We start from the raw sequence: 16352 nt of genomic DNA on the forward strand, positions 1-16352 counted from the left end.
GGAATCGCTCATCTAAAGGGGCCAGCCAGATGATGTCAGGTGTCACATTTCAGGAGCGTCTCTAACTTCAAAGTCAATATTTAACATTGCAATAGGCCTTTATTCATTGTGCACATTCATCTCAGTCGCATATGTTTATAACAAGCGTATGACGATTATTTGAATTAAAAGATGTAGGCAAGCAGTATCCTCTTACTGTTTATTTAGAAGATTCAGAAAATAAAGAAAAGTAATGATTGTATATCAAGCAACAACTTATTTCAGAATGAGCCTACGTTGTAAATTACTCAATGGAGTAATGCAAAATAATTCTAGGCATGCTGTAAATCAGAGGTAAAATTGAGGGTATGTGGTGAGTGGGGTGGTGTTGTTTGGTGGTGGGGGGGATATGCCATTTGGACCTTCACTTTGGACCTTCACTTTGGATAGCTGAAACAAAGTTGAATTTTTCCATGCGACTCAAATCAGGGTTATGTATAATACATATAAAAGGTTCACGGTGGCCTCTCTATATAGAATATTAAATACTGTCTGTGGCAAATCCCAACAATTCTATGCTATGGTCCCCCCTTCTGCATATGATCACGATTGCTCTGTTTTTGGAGTGGATCCTTCCCTGTGTTAGTCAACCCCCTATGGTCCTGAGCCAATGTGTCAGGACTGTGTATATATGAAGACTGTCTCATGATGTTTAGGTACATGCAGTCAGACATGACTCTACATGCTTAAATCACCCCTTAAAAAAGAATGCATCTCGTGACATACACTCAACAATGATAACAACCCACTAAACTGCATGTTGATTACTCACACTTTTTCATGTAAAATGGGGCCCTATTCAACCCAAACTATTCTTCCTGTGCTGAATTCATGTTTGAGTGGATTTTCTGTCACGACTTCCGCCGAAGTTGGTGCCTCTCCTTGTTCGGGCAGCATTAGGCGGTCGAAGTCACCGACCGCCTAGATGTTTAGTTCTCTCTGTTTCAAAAGTAGAAGTGTGATGTTTAAGGTCAAACCATGTGGAGTCTCGAGTATGAGAGTCATTCATGTGCAAGGGAGCTAGTCTGGCACTCATCAATGACCATTTGTAATCTGTCTGATCTCTGTCATAGACTGGGGCACCTGGAGCATATGCCCATGGCCCTCCGGAGCTCACTGGCCAGCAGAATGAGACTTAAGCTCCTTTAAGACTCTTTCAGGTACTGTTTGATTGGGCCAGCCACTCTAGATAATGAGACCAAGACTGTCTCCATTGATCAACCAGCAGTTCCCCTCTCAGACCGAGAACATGTCATGGTGATGTGGGGATGTGTATGTGCTTGCATGTGTATGTGTGTGTGTGTGTGTGTGTGTGTGTGTGTGTGTGTGTGTGGGCGTGCATGTGCATGTTGGTGTGTTTGTGGAGTGGGTGGCGTTGGTCTTTTACTAGGTATTTTCTGATTTACCATGTTAATGTGACAGCATCAATACTTGAATTAACTGGAATTCCAATGGAGTGTTCATATTGAACGAAGACCTGCCCAGTTTATATCGAAATTGCTAAGCAAACAAATTAGATGTGAGAAATATAGCATTCTTTCTAACAAAGATATCTACATACAGTGGGGCAAAAAAGTATTCAGTCAGCCACCAACAGTGCAAGTTCTCCCACTTAAAAAGATGAGAGAGGCCTGTAGTTTTCATCATAGGTAAACTTCAACTATGACAGACAAAATGAGAGAGAAAAACCCCCAGAAAATCCCATTGTAGGATTTTTTATTAATTTATTTGCAAATTATGGTGGAAAATAAGTATTTGGTCAATGACAAAAGTTTATCTCAATACTTTGTTATATACCCCTTGTTGGCAATGACAGAGGTCAAACGTTTTCTGTAAGTCTTCACAAGGTTTTCACACACTGTTGCTGGTATTTTGGTCCATTCCTCCATGCAGATCTCCTCTAGAGCAGTGATGTTTTCAACACCCTTTCAACTCCCTCCAAATATTTTCTATGGGGTTGAGATCTGGAGACTGCCTAGGCCACTCCAGGACCTTGAAATGCTTCTTACGAAGCCACTCCTTCGTTGCCCGGGCGGTGTGTTTGGGATCATTGTCATGCTGAAAGACCCAGCCACGTTTCATCTTCAATGCCCTTGCTGATGGAAGGAGGTTTTCACTCAAAATCTCACGATACATGGCCCCATTCATTCTTTCCTTTACACGGATCAGTCGTCCTGGTCCCTTTGCAGAAAAACAGCCCCAAAGCATGATGTTTCCACCCCCATGCTTCACAGTAGGTATGGTGTTCTTTGGATGCAACTCAGCATTCATTATCCTCCAAACACGACGAGTTGTGTTTTTACCAAAAAGTTATATTTTGGTTTCATCTGACCATATGACATTCTCCCAATCTTCTTCTGGATCATCCAAATGCTCTCTAGCAAACTTCAGACGGGCCTGGACATGTACTGGCTTAAGCAGGGGGACACGCCTGGCACTGCAGGATTTGAGTCCCTGGCGGCGTAGTGTGTTACTGATGGTAGGCTTTGTTACTTTGGGCCCAGCTCTCTGCAGGTCATTCACTAGGTCCCACCGTGTGGTTCTGGGATTTTTGCTCAATGTTCTTGTGATCATTTTGACCCCACAGGGTGAGATCTTGCATGGAGCCCCAGATCGAGGGAGATTATCAGTGGTCTTGTATGTCTTCCATTTCCTAATAATTGCTCCCACAGTTGATTTCTTCAAACCAAGCTGCTTACCTATTGCAGATTCAGTCTTCCCAGCCTGGTGCAGGTCTACAATTTTGTTTCTGGTGTCCTTTGACAGCTCTTTGGTCTTGGCCATAGTGGAGTTTGGAGTGTGACTGTTTGAGGTTGTGGACAGGTGTCTTTTATATTGATAACAAGTTCAAACAGGTGCCATTAATACAGGTAACGAGTGGAGGACAGAGGAGTCTCTTAAAAAAGAAGTTACAGGTCTGTGAGAGCCAGAAATCTTGCTTGTTTGTAGGTGACCAAATATTTATTTTCCACCATAATTAGCAAATTAATTAATTAAAAATCCTACAATGTGATTTTCTGGATTTTTTTCCCCATTTTGTCTGTCATAGTTGAAGTGTACCTATGATGAAAATTACAGGCCTCTCTCATCTTTTTAAGTGGGAGAACTTGCACAATTGGTGGCTGACTAAATACTTTTTTTGCCCCACTGTATATACACATATACTGTACCAGTCACACCTACTCAGTTTGAACCCACCTACTCATTCAAGGGTTTCTCTTTCTGTTTACTATTTTCTGCATTGTAGAATAATAGTGAATACATCAAAACTATGAACTAACACATATGGAATCATGTAGTAACCAAAAAAGTGGTGTTGAACAAATCAAAATATATTTTATATTTGAGATTCTTCAAAGTAGCCACCCTTTGTCTTGATGACAGCTTTGCACACTCATGGCAGCCTCTCCAACATTATCCAGGTAGACTCAGGAATTCCTCAGGGCAGCTGTCTAGGCCACTTACTTTTTTCAACCTTTACTAACAACATGCTACTGGCTTTGAGTAAAGCCAGTGTGTCTATGTATGCAGATTACTCAACACTATACACGTCAGCTACTACAGCGACTGACATGACTGCATTACTTAACAAAGAGCTGCAGTTAGTTTCAGAAAGGGAGGCAAGGAATAAGTTAGTCCTAAATATTTCTAAAACTAAAAGCATTGTATTTTGGGACAAATCATTCACTAAACCCTAAACCTCAAACTAAATCTTGGAATGAATAATGTGGAAATTAAGCAAGTTGAGATGACTAAACTGTGTGGAGTAACCATAGATTGTAAACTCATATTGATACAATAGTAGCTAAGATGGGGAGAAGCCTGTCCATAATAAAGTGCAGCTCTGCCTTAAAACGTCTTTGGGACAGGGGGGCAGTATTGAGTAGCTTGGATAAAAAGGTGCCCAGAGTAAACTGCCTGCTACTCAGTCCTAAAAGTTAGAATATGCATATAATTAGTAGATTTGGATAGAAAACACTCTGAAGTTTCTAAAACTGATTGAATGATGTCTGTGAGTATAACAGAACTCATATGGCAGGCAAACCCTGAGAAAAAATCCAACCAGGAAGTGGGAAATCTGAGGTTTGTATGTTTTCAACTCTTTGCCTAGCCAAGATACAGTGGAAATGGGGTCACGCTGCACTTCCTACGGCTTCCACTAGATGTCAACAGTCTTTAGAACTTAATTTGATGCTTATACTGTGAAGTGCGGCCGAATGAGAGGGGAATGAGTCAGAGGTCTGGCAGAGAGACACAAACTGATGATGCGAGGTCATGAGAGAGGTAACTCCAGTTCCATTGCTTTTCTACAGAGAAAGCAATTCTCTGGTTGGAACATTATTGAAGATTTATGTTTAAAACATCCTAAAGATTGATTCTATACTTCATTTGACTTGTTTATACAAACTGTAATGGAAGTTTTTGGACTTTTCGTCCGACCTTTCGGCTGGACACGCGCGTTTGGATTTGTTTACCAAACACCATAACAAAAGAAGGTATTTGGACATAAATGATGGACTTTATGGAACAAATCAAACATTTATTGTGGAACGGGGATTCCTGGGAGTGCATTCTGTTGACTTTGTTGACTCCACAACATGGCGGATATCTGTTTGGCTTGCTTGGGCTCTGAGCGCTGTACTCTGATTATTGAATGGTGTGCTTTTTCGGTAAATCTTTTTTGAAATCTGACACAGCGGTTGCATTAAGGAGAAGTTTATCTAAAGTTCCATGCATAACACTTGTATTTTCATCAACATTTATGATGACTGTTTCTGTAAATTGATGTGGCTCTCTGCAAACTCACCGGATGTTTTGGAAGCTAAACATTACTGAACGTAACACGTCAATGTAAACTGAGATTTTTGGATATAAATATGAACTTTATCGAACAAACCATACATGTATTGTGTGATATTAAGTCCTATGAGTGTCATCTGATGAAGATCATCAAAGGTTAGTGATTAATTGTATCTTTATTTATGCTTTTTGTGACTCCTCTCTTTAGCTGGACAAATGGCTGTGCTTTTCTGTGACCATATATTGACCTAACATAATCGTTTGGTGTGCTTTCGTCGTAAAGCCTTTTTGAAATCTGGTGTATTGCATCTGTGATTTAATGAAAGTTTAATTTTTATTGTAATTTATTTGAATTTGGCGCTCTGCATTTTCACTGGATGTTGGCCATGCGGGACGCTAGCGTCCCACATATCCCAGAGAGGTTATTAACAACACTTTCAACAAGGTTCTACAGGTCCTACAGGCCCTAGTTTTGTCGCACCTGGACTACTGTTCAGTTGTGTGTTCAGGCGCCACAAAGAGAAAATTGCAATCGGCTCAGAACAGGGCAGCAAGGCTGGCCCTTAGATGTACACAGACAGCTAACATGAATAATTTGGATGTCAATCTCCCCTGGCTCAAAGTGGAGGAGAGATTGACTTCATCACTACTTGCATTTGTGAGAGGTATTGACATGTTGAATGCACCGAGTTGTCTGTTTGAACTACGGGCACACAGCTCGGACACCCATGCATACCCCACAAAACATGCCACCAGAGGTCTCTTCACAGTCCCCAAGTCCAGAACAGACTATGGGAGGCGCACAGTATCACATAGAGCCATGATACATGGAATTCTATTCCCCAACAAGTAATTGATGCAAGCAATAGAATCAGATTTACAAAACAGATAAAAAATACACCTTATGGAACAGCGGGGACTGTGAAGAGACACAAACACAGGCACAGACACATGCATACACACACACAATAACATACGCACTGTACACACACGTACAGATGGATTTTGTGTTGTAGATATGTGGTAATAGAGTAGTGGCCCGAGGTCACACACTTAATGTGTTGTGAAATCTGTTGTGAATGTATTGTAATGTTTAAAAATGGTATGTAACTGCCTTGGCAGCAGGTAATGGGGATCCATAATAAATACAAATACAAACTCAGCTGAGGAAGGAATTTTTCATAATTTGAACTTGACTAATCACACAAATGCGAGGTGTCTTCAAAAGGGGGCAGGAAATGTCTGGGACAGGGATGTTGTTTCAATGTCGAAATTCGTAGGCAAGTTCTCAGCATCTGAGGCTACTAAGCCCATGAAACTGGTCTGCAAGATTCTTGATTTGTTTAGCAAGCTCAGACTCATGTCAGACAAGACCTTGTGTGCCCCTGCTACTCTATCATAGCCTCTCTTTCGCACAGGTACATGTTCATTTCCTTTTTTGCCTATATAACTCTTAAGTGTAATTTGGTCCATTTGTTCATCCCTTGCTGTAGCTTGAATAGACTTCTTCCTTTCTCTCACTTCCTTGGCTGCTCTTTCAAGAACTTCAAGACCCTTGCTTTTTTAAAACGTTTGTATACATGGGACATGATTTTCTGCTCTGTAACAATAAAAATGCACGTTGAGTTCATAATGCATGACAATACTATGTGTATTATGCATAAAACCAAATGGTGCAATTTACCCCAAAGCAACCATTTTGACTATGTTAGCCCACACAGCTGAGTATGAGCTTTCATGCCATGTTTAGGACCTCATATTGTAGCTTATAGAGACCCCAACTGATGTATAAAACTGTCTTAAAACAATCTACTTTGGTTTAGATTACAAGCATCATGAAACCTATAACACAATACATCTATTTGACTTTGTGAAAATCATTTTTTTGGAGCTACCAATTTTTCCATGTTGTTTCTTCCTTCACAGATTCCATGAAAAGATGACCTATTCCCAAATATTTGCTTACATGATTCACTTTGTGTATGGTATCCTAGCAACAAGGTGTGGCTCAACTAACCCTTTGGCATGACTTACTCCACTCTCACCTACAGTTCCTTAAATGGTATGGTCATTGTGTTACTAGAGAGCTTTCTGTTCTGTCCAAAATCCTGGTACCGTTACATTAAACAGATTTCATGTTCTATTTACTTGAATTCACGTGCAATATTCAGTGAGACCTGAGAGAGCTGTTGGAGAGGAGGCCACATCTGTTTCCTGTTTCTGTGCATACCATTGAGCCCACCACAAAACTGGAAACAGAGCACCTCCCAGGATCCTCTGCTCTGATCATATGACCAATCCCGTGACTGAGTCATGGGATGGGATCTCCAGCTTGACTAAGCTGGTCTGGTACTATAATAATAAGTAATCTGACATCATTGTGTTGTTCTATAAGAGCAACAAAGTGATCATAAACAACCATATATAGAGCAAGTTTATATATACTCATCATAAGACCCCTCCTATACCATATTTTGTAACAGAATTTACAGCAATTCCACAGTAGAAGCTTTGGAATTTACAACCAATCCATATATTTTGTTAGGAGAATTATACATATTTTTTGTTTATTCCCTGTCCAGTATCAGTATGTGGAGTAACATTCATTCAGATTTTTTCCAATCTACTGAAATATGTGTATGCGTGGGTTTGAATTCAGATGTGAAATGGTTGCACTTGTCACTGACCAATTCAGACAAATGCATTTAAACTGGAGGGTTTCAAAATATGTTTGACAACAAATTCAAGTATAGTCTATATTTCATTCAATTCCAGTACATTGCTTTTTAAATTGAATGTTTATTCTGTATCGTCTCTTAATGTAATAAATCCATGATAAACCAGGAGGGGAGGCAGGATTGTTTGATTTGAATGTCCCGCAACTCTGGAACATCCAGATGTGTTGAAAATAACCACTTGTCCCATTATAGCTCGGCATTCTTTCACCATTTGAAAGGGTTAGAGAATCAGACTAGATAATGAATAACTGCAGTTTTGTAGATTGTTCATTCAGGTGGAGCATGGGGTTGCAGGTTCCCACATGGGTTACATGTACCAATAGGCCTACTGTATGTGTTGACTTGAAGTCGCTCTAGATAAAAGCATCTGGTGAATGGCTGAGCCTGTCCTGAATCAGTCAATCAGTGTTCAGAGAATTAGCAACACATTGTATTACAACAAAGATTTGAAGCTCTGGATGGGAAATCTATCATTGCTTAGAATGCATCCAACCACATTCTGATCTTAGTGCTGGTAGACCTTAGTATGTACTGAAATACCATCAGTGACATTGGCACAAAATCCACGTGACAGTTGTTAGTTTTGGGGTAACTAGTTCAACCATAAGGTCACTTAGGGGCTTCCTTCTTTGGCTTTCCACATGAGGAGGAATGGCGCTGCAATGTATAATTTTGTGCGTTCTTTTGCGCTGATCTTAAATTATGATTTTTTTACATATTGTTTGTGATATCATTTCCTATGACCCGGAAAGAGCTTCTTGGACATCAGAACAGCGATAACTAACCTTGATTTGGAGGTGGATTTCTACTCCAACGAGTCGGAGGTGCTGGACACACTGCTCAGCCTGGACCAGGCCCTAATCCTCGACACTCGGGAAAGAAAGAGACTTGATAAAGAGGCCGACGTGCAGGCACCCTGATGAAACTATGGCGGCAAGTAAATAGACCGCTTCTACCCTCTGTTCTATTGGTGAATGTACAATCACTGGAGAACAAACTGGACGAGCGCTGTTCGAGACTATCCTATCAATGGGACCTGAAGAACTATAATATTCTATGCTTCTCGGAGTTGTGACTGAAGAAGTACATGAATAATATACATCTAGCTGTTTTTTCTATGCATCAGAAGGACACAATTTCAGTGTCGGGTAAGCTCAAGGGGTGTGTGTCTCTTTGTTAACAACAGCTGGTCCGCAATCTCTAATATTAAGAAAGTCTCAAAGTTCGGCTCGCCTGAGTTAGAATACTTCACGATAAGCTGTAGACCATACTATTTACCAAAATAGTTTTTATCTATATTATTTGTGGCTATGCTGGCACTAAGACCCCACTCAATGAGCTGTATAGGGCCATAAGCAAACAAGAAAATGCTCATACAGAGGCGTCGCTCCTAGTGGCAAGTGATTTTAATGCAGGAAAAGTGAAATCTGTTTTACCTCATTTCTACCAGCATGTCCTGTGCACCACCTGTGCAAAACTCTGGATCACCTTTACTCCACACACAGAGACGCCCTCCATTTGGCAAATCTGACCATAACTCTATCCTCCTGATTCCCGCTTATTACAAGCAAAAACTCAAACAGGAAGTACCAGTGATGTGCTCAATACAGAAGTGGTCCGATGAAGCAGATGTTAAGCTACAGGACTGTTTCGCTAGCACAGACTGGAATATGTTCTGGGATTCATCCGAGGGCATTGAGGATTTTACCACATCAGTCACCGGATTCATTAATAAGTTCGTCGACGAAGTTGTCCCACAAGTAACCGTACAATGGATTACAGACAACATCCTCACTGAGCTAAAGGCTAGAGCTGCTGGTGGACCCTTGTAAGAAATCCTGAAAAACCATCAAACAGGCAAAGCATCAATACAGGACTCGAATCCTACTACACCGGCTCTGACGCTCGGCGGATGTTTTTATTTTATTTTTTATTCTTTTATTCTTTATTCTTTATTTAACCAGGTAGGCTAGTTGAGAACAAGTTCTCATTTGCAACTGCGACCTGGCCAAGATAAAGCATAGCAGTGTGAACAGACAACACAGAGTAACACATGGAGTAAACAATTAACAAGTCAATAACACAGTAGAAAGAAAGAGAGTATATATACATTGTGTGCAAAAGGCATGAGGAGTTAGGCGAATAATTACAATTTTGCAGATTCACAGTGATAAATGATCAGATGGTCATGCACAGGTACAGATATTGGTGAGCAAAAGAGCAGAAAAGTAAATAAATATAAACAGTATGGGGATGAGGTAGGTAAAATTGGGTGGGCTATTTACCGATAGACTATGTACAGATGCAGCGATCGGTTAGCTGCTCAGATAGCAGATGTTTGAAGTTGGTGAGGGAGATAAAAGTCTCCAACTTCAGCGATTTTTGCAATTCGTTCCAGTCACAGGCAGCAGAGAACTGGAACGAAAGGCGGCCAAATGAGGTGTTGGCTTTAGGGATGATCAGTGAGATACACCTGCTGGAGCGCGCGCTACGGGTGGGTGTTGCCATCGTGACCAGTGAACTGAGATAAGGCAGAGCTTTACCTAGCATGGACTTGTAGATGACCTGGAGCCAGTGGGTCTGGCGACGAATATGTAGCGAGGGCCAGCCGACTAGAGCATACAGGTCGCAGTGGAGGGTGGTATAAGGTGCTGTAGTAACAAAACGGATTGGAAGCTATTGTATTGGAAGCTATTTTGTAGATGACATCGCCAAAGTCGAGGATCGGTAGGATAGTCAGTTTTACTAGGGTAAGTTTGGCGGCGTGAGTGAAGGAGGCTTTGTTGCGGAATAGAAAGCCAACTCTAGATTTGATTTTAGATTGGAGATGTTTGATATGAGTCTGGAAGGAGAGTTTACAGTCTAGCCAGACACCTAGGTACTTATAGATGTCCACATATTCTAGGTCGGAACCATCCAGGGTGGTGATGCTAGTCGGGCATGCGGGTGCAGGCAGCGAACGGTTGAAAAGTTATGCATTTGGTTTTACTAGCGTTTAAGAGCAGTTGGAGGCCACGGAAGGACTGTTGTATGGCATTGAAGCTCGTTTGGAGGTTAGATAGCACAGTGTCCAAGGAAGGGCCGGAAGTATACAGAATGGTGTCGTCTGCGTAGAGGTGGATCAGGGAATCGCCCGCAGCAAGAGCAACATCATTGATATATACAGAGAAAAGAGTCGGCCCGAGAATTGACCCCTGTGGCACCCCCATAGAGACTGCCAGAGGACTGGACAGCATGCCCTCCGATTTGACACACTGAACTCTGTCTGCAAAGTAGTTGGTGAACCAGGCAAGGCAGTCATCAGAAAAACCGAGGCTACTGAGTCTGCCGATAAGAATATGGTGATTGACAGAGTCGAAAGCCTTGGCAAGGTCGATGAAGACGGCTGCACAGTACTGTCTTTTATCGATGGCGGTTATGATATCGTTTAGTACCTTGAGCGTGGCTGAGGTGCACCTGTGACCGGCTCGGAAACCAGATTGCACAGCGGAGAAGGTATGGTGGGATTCGAGATGGTCAGTGACCTGTTTGTTGACTTGGCTTTCGAAGACCTTAGATAGGCAGGGCAGGATGCATATAGGTCTGTAACAGTTTGGGTCCAGGGTGTCTCCCCCTTTGAAGAGGGGGATGACTGCGGCCGCTTTCCAATCCTTGGGCATCTCAGACGATATGAAAGAGAAGTTGAACAGGCTGGTAATAGGGGTTGCGACAATGGCGGCGGATAGTTTCAGAAATAGAGGGTCCAGATTGTCAAGCCCAGCTGATTTGTATGGGTCCAGGTTTTGCAGCTCTTTCAGAACATCTGCTATCTGGATTTGGGTAAAGGAGAACCTGGAGAGGCTTGGGCGAGTAGCTGCGGGAGGGGGCGGAGCTGTTGGCCGAGGTTGGAGTAGCCAGGAGGAAGGCATGGCCAGCCGTTGAGAAATGCTTGTTGAAGTTTTCGATAATCATGGATTTATCGGTGGTGACCATGTTACCTATGTGGCAGGGTTTGCAAACTATCATGGATTACCAGCCGCGAGATGCCCAGTGAGACGTACCTATCAGACAAGCTAAATGCATTCGAGGCTAGCAACACTGAACCATGCGTGAGAGCTCCAGCTGTTCTGGACGACTGTGTGATCACGCTCCCCGTAGCCGATGTGAGTAAGACCTTTAAACAAGTTAACATTCACAAGGCCGCAGGAACAGATGGATTACCAGGACACGTACTCAGAGCATGCGCTGACCAGCTGGCAAGTGTCTTCACTGACATTTTTAACCTCTCCCTGACCCACTCTGTAATACCTAAAGTCGAAGTCGGAAGTTATATACAGTTAGGTTGGAATCATTAAAACTCATTTTTCAACCACTCCACAAATTTCTTGTTAATATTCTATCGTTTTGGCAAGTCGGTTAGGACATCTACTTTGTGCAAGACACAAGTAATTTTTCCAACAATTGCTTGCAGACAGATTATTTCACTTATAATTCACTGTATCACAATTCCAGCGGGTCAGAAGTTTACATACACTAAGTTGACTGTGACTTTAAACAGCATGGAAAATTCCAGAAAATTATGTCATGGCTTTAGAAGCTTCTGATAGGCTAATTGACATCATTTGAGTCAATTGGAGATGTACCTGTTTTTGTATTTCAAGGCCTACCTTCAAACTCAGTGCCTCTTTGCTTGACATTATGGGAAAATCAAAAGAAATCAGCCAAGACCTCACAAAAGAATTGTAGACCTCCACAAGTCTGGTTCATCTTTGGGAGAAATTTCCAAACGCCTGAAGGTACCATGTTCATCTGTACAAACAATAGTACGCAAGCATAAACACCATGGGACCATGCAGCCGTCATTACGCTCAGGAAGGAGATGCGTTCTGTCTCCTAGAGACGAATGTACTTTGGTGCGAAAAGTGAAAATCTATTCCAGAACAACAGCAAAGGACCCTGTGAAGATGCTGGAGGAAACATGTACAAACGTATCTATATCCACAGTAAAATTAGTCCTATATCAACATAACTTGAAAGGCCGCTTAGCAAGGATGAAGCCACTGCTCCAAAACTGCCATAAAAAAGACATACTACGGTTTGCAACTGCACATGGGGACAAAGATCATACTTTTTGGAGAAATATCATCTGGTCTGATGAAACAAAAATAGAACTGTTTGGCCACAATGACCATTGTTATGTTTGGAGGAAAAAGGGGAAGACTTGCAAGCTGAAGAACACTTTGCTTTGCTGCAGGAGGGACTGGTGCACTTCACAAAATAGATAGCGTCATGAGGGAGGAAAATTATGTGGATATATTGAAGCAACATCTCAAGACATCAGTCAGGAAGTTAAAGCTTGGTCGTAAATGGGTCTTCTAAATGGACAATGACCCCAAGCATACTTCCAAAGTTGTGGAAAAATGGCTTAAGGACAACAAAGTCAAGGTATTGGAGTGACCATCACAAAGCCCTGACCTCAATCCTATAGAAACTTTGTGGGCGTAACTGAATAACTGTGTGCGAGCAAGGTGGCCTACAAACCTGACTCAGTTACACCAGCTCTGTCAAGAGGAATGGGCCAAAATTCACCTAGGACAACAACCTCTACCTCAACGTTAGCAAGACATTGGAGATAATCGTGGACTAGAGGAAACGGAGGGCTGAGCACGCCCCCAATCATATCGACGGGGCTGGGTGGAGCAGGTTGAGAACTTCATGTTTCTCGGTGTCCACATCACTAAGGATCTATCATGGTCCAAACACACCATCACAGTTGGGAAGAGGGCATGACAATGCTTCTTCCCCCTCAGGAGGCTGAAAAGATTTGGCATGGGCTCTCAGATCCTCAAAATGTTTCATAGCTGCACCATTGAGAGCATCTTGACTGGATGCAAGGTATGGCAAATGCTTGGCTTCCAACTGCAAGGCGCTATAGAGGGTAGTGTGTACGGCCCAACACATCACTGGGGCCGAGCTCCCTGCCATCCAGGACCTCTATACCAGGCGATGTCAGATGAAGGCCCTAAAAATTGTCAAAGACTCCAGCCACCCAAGTCATAGACTGTTCTCTTTGCTACCACACAGCAAGCAGTACCGTTGCACCAAGTCTGGAGCCAACAGGACCCTGACAGCTTCTACCCCCAAGCCATAAGGCTGCTAAATATTTAGTTAAATAGTTAACCAAATAGCTATCCTGACTTTGTTCATTCACCCCTTTTTGTACTCATCACATACGCTGCTGCTACTGTTTACTATCTGTCACTTTATTCCTAGTTATATGTACATATTTACCTCAATTACCTAGTACCCCTGCACATTGACTCGGTACTGGTACCCCTTGCATATAGCAAAGTTATTGCTACTCATTGTGTATACAGTTTATTATTATGTGTTTTACTATTCTATTATTTCTCTATTTTCTTTCTCTCTGCATTGTTGAGAAGGGCCCGTCAGTAAACATTTCACTGTTAGTTCACACCTGTTATTTACAAAGCACGTGACAAATACAATTTGATTTGATTTGACATGTGCTGATATGGAAATTATCACAGGATACCATCAGATCTGGCAATGAAACAAAGCCATTCATGATTCCTAATAACTAATGATATTAACTGGGATCATTGTGCAGGCGTCTGTTATTTTTGTTGACGTGCACATGTTCCCTTTACTGTTTATGGGATTAAAGTTCATGCAGAGCAGAAATGGCTAACCTCCACATCACACAGACAGAATGAAAAGCCAATTACAATGCCACAGACTGCAAGCTCATTCACTATTTTCTAAAAAATTGGTAGATCTCATCTGCCCCGTGCTGCTCCATCTCCAAGTTTGCTCTTTAGGGATTAGTAGTCCAAGACAAAATGTAGTTAAAGTGGTGCGTGCCTCATGCTTCGGCCTCCAAAGCATATTTTTAGACCAGGGTCAAACACTCACTATGCAGAAGAGAAAATGAAATGAGCTGGGAGATTGTAGCTAAGTGACGTTCACTTTATAGCGGTGCCAATATTTGAAAGAATACTTGAGCACTCTGCATTATGGGCCTGTTCATTAGTGGAGCCAAGCAGAGCCACAAGAGACAGCAGCTGAGGCCTCACTGTGGGATTAAAAGCTGATAGGTCTATTTGGAGTTCCATGCTTTGATCCACAGAATAGTATTAGGATGACCTTTGACATCATATGAAATTACATGCACCACAGTTACTAATGTGTGTGTGTGTGTGTGTGTGTGTGTGTGTGTGTGTTTGTTTACTTGGTTGGTTTGGTCTGTTATAGACTTTAAACTCAAATTTAAATGGTGGTCAAACTGTTATAACAGACAAAAGCAATTTTCACAAATTCCCAGTATCCCAGAATCTATTATCCGCATCAACCAAGCAACACCACCAACACATGATTCTGTTTTGCAAAAACATTTAACGAATTCATCACAACAATGTTTTACTAATTACATGTTTGTCTGAGATTAGCATTTACATGTAATTAATTTATTGAGTCTTGCTTTGGAGAAGAGAGTGTGCTTTGTTTTTGTTTTCCCCTTGTTTTCATTATATAAAAACATTTAAGGATGGATCAGAGCCACCCAAAACAAATAATCCCAATGTAATCTTCTTGGTTACAAAACGAAGTGCTGGCCGCTAACCAAGCAGAGCCTGTTAGCAGGTCTTTGACCAGCTGTCTGTGGCAGCCGCTACAAAAAGAAAAACCCTCAAGAAAGAGCTCATCCTTAATTTCAGGCTCCTTCCTACGCAGAGAAAAACATAACGATTATTCATATTGTACAGATTATGATTCTTTATGGTATCATTCTGATGAAACACAACATTATCTTTCTGTTATTCTGTACATGTTTTGTTTTTTGGCTAGAAATATTTATCTACATTAATCAACAATGTTGATATAAATATTTTGACAATGATGCAAATCATTCCTCATCATGTTTTCTCAGATTTCATTCAGGTCTAATATATGTGAAATGGAGTATGTGACACTAATGTAGTCCACTAGATTGTTTTGTTGTACTACTGTAATTCCGATTAAAGTAAGTGAATTCCATAAGGTAGTAAAGGTGAACCTGGTTAATTATAGAGAACCGTCTCCATCTCCCTTTGTTCATTTTAGACATTCTCCCCCCAGTGGCCAAACGTAATTAAAGTCCTTTGGGCTTTGCCAAGAGTGCCACTGTCCTCCCAAATCACTAATGGATGGCGCACCAGTTTCAGATACAGAGAAATAAAAGGCTACTCACGATCATTACAGCAAATGTAACATACTGGTCATTAAAATGAATTAAGTGACTATCAGCTACATTATGTTGGCAAAGCAACCAATGTCAACTAATGCACCTCAGTGAACAACACTGTAACAGAATGTCATGTGGAGAGTGTGGGACTCCTGTGCAATCAATACATAATGTATCTCTAATGCATTTTTTTTTTTACATTAATCCAGGCAGGCAGGTCACCCATGATACAAGTCAGTATTCTAGTATTCTGCTGTCCATCCATGTCCGAGGATGTCAGGAGATGAACTGGAAACCAGCCACTAGGGGCAACAGTGAGCAATGTCACCTTCAAGCATCTTCCTCTAATTCCAAAAGTTGAATGTTTGAATCCAGTGATAGAAAGTAGTTTTCTATATATTGTTTAAGCCTATCCCAAACCTTAACCCTTACCTTAACCATTGAGAGTTAATGCCTAACCTTAAACATTACCTTAAAAATTTGGAGTTGATGCATAAACTTAACCTTAAACACTTTGACATTTTCCCTTGTGAGGCAGTCTCTCCAAATGAACA

This window comes from Oncorhynchus kisutch, linkage group LG2 (assembly GCF_002021735.2).
Source record: "Oncorhynchus kisutch isolate 150728-3 linkage group LG2, Okis_V2, whole genome shotgun sequence".
NCBI classification, from domain to species: domain Eukaryota; kingdom Metazoa; phylum Chordata; class Actinopteri; order Salmoniformes; family Salmonidae; genus Oncorhynchus; species Oncorhynchus kisutch.